General features: G+C 40.7%; 1 non-coding gene across 1 annotated transcript; it reads right to left on the bottom strand.

Moving 5' to 3' along the window:
- Positions 1-417: 417 nt before the first annotated feature.
- LOC145577260 (small nucleolar RNA R71) lies at positions 418-523 on the bottom strand. Its single transcript, XR_014098717.1, has one exon. It is a non-coding gene; the product is annotated as a small nucleolar RNA R71 (small nucleolar RNA).
- Positions 524-1,110: the final 587 nt, after the last annotated feature.

Raw genomic sequence — 1,110 nt, 5'->3', positions numbered from 1 at the left:
GAAGAAGAACCACAACAAGAAGAACATGCAAGGATGGGAGATAATCCAAGGTTGGCGTTGAAGGAATTGGGGATTCCGGGTGCATATAGGTTTGAAAGAGGGATTGCTCTACCTACAACACCGGCAAATGACTTCGAAATAAGGCCGGCAATAATCACTTTGATAGAGAGGCGACAATTTAGTGGGCTAAACATGAAAGCCTGCTAAACCATCTCAAAGAGTTCGAAAAGTATTGCAACACTATCAAAGTGAATGGAATTTCCCAAGAATTCATCCGCCTCAAGCTTTTTCCCTTTTCTCTCGTTGGGCGTGCCTTGGAATGGTTAGATAAGGAGGTCAAACCCAATTCTCTAAGGACATGGGACGAAGTAACCAAGGAATTTCTATCCCGTTTCTACCCACAAAAGAAAACGGCGGAGGCTAGAGCTTTTATTCAAGATTTCAAGAAAAAGTCTAGTAAAAGCCTCTATGAAGTATGGGAGAGGTACAAGGAGTATCAAAGAGATTGTCCTCACAACGGAATTCCTAATTACCAAATTATTCAAATCTTCTATGGTGGCCTAAGTCCTCAAGGAAAGTCATGTCATGAAGGAGGAGCCGGAGGTCCCATCATGAATAAAAAGGAAGAGGAAGTGGAAGACATAACTGAAGATGTAGTGAGGTACTATAGAGATTGGAAAGATGGGGAAAGGGAGTCAACTAGCAAAAGTAGCTCTTCGGTGTACTCGGTTGATCATCATAATTCCATAAACAACTTGTCCTCACAAATGAAAAACTTGGGGAAGGAAATGTCCGCTATCAAAGCAAAGTTGGAAAGTGCTACCTCCCGAATTTCGAATCTTTCCTCCCAATCTAAGGGGAGAGGTATGTATTCTAACTCTCAACCCTTTCCCTCTTCTAGTAACATGCCTAGTGGTTTCTTGTTTTTTGATGTTTGTGGATCGTATGATCATGATGCTTCTAATTGCCCTCATGCATGTATGGATGTCTGTGATGAATAAGATGAAAATGTGAATGAACATGTGAACTATGTGTCAAACAATAATGATTCTAGGTTTGAGAATCAAAGAGGTCAATGGAATAGGAATTACAAAAACCATGGAAATTTTG

This window comes from Chenopodium album, chromosome 13 (genome assembly GCF_948465745.1).
Source record: "Chenopodium album chromosome 13, dcCheAlbu1.1, whole genome shotgun sequence".
Lineage (NCBI taxonomy): Eukaryota > Viridiplantae > Streptophyta > Magnoliopsida > Caryophyllales > Amaranthaceae > Chenopodium > Chenopodium album.
Note: the sequence above shows the minus strand (reverse complement) of the source record. Positions and strands in the feature narration are given on the sequence as shown.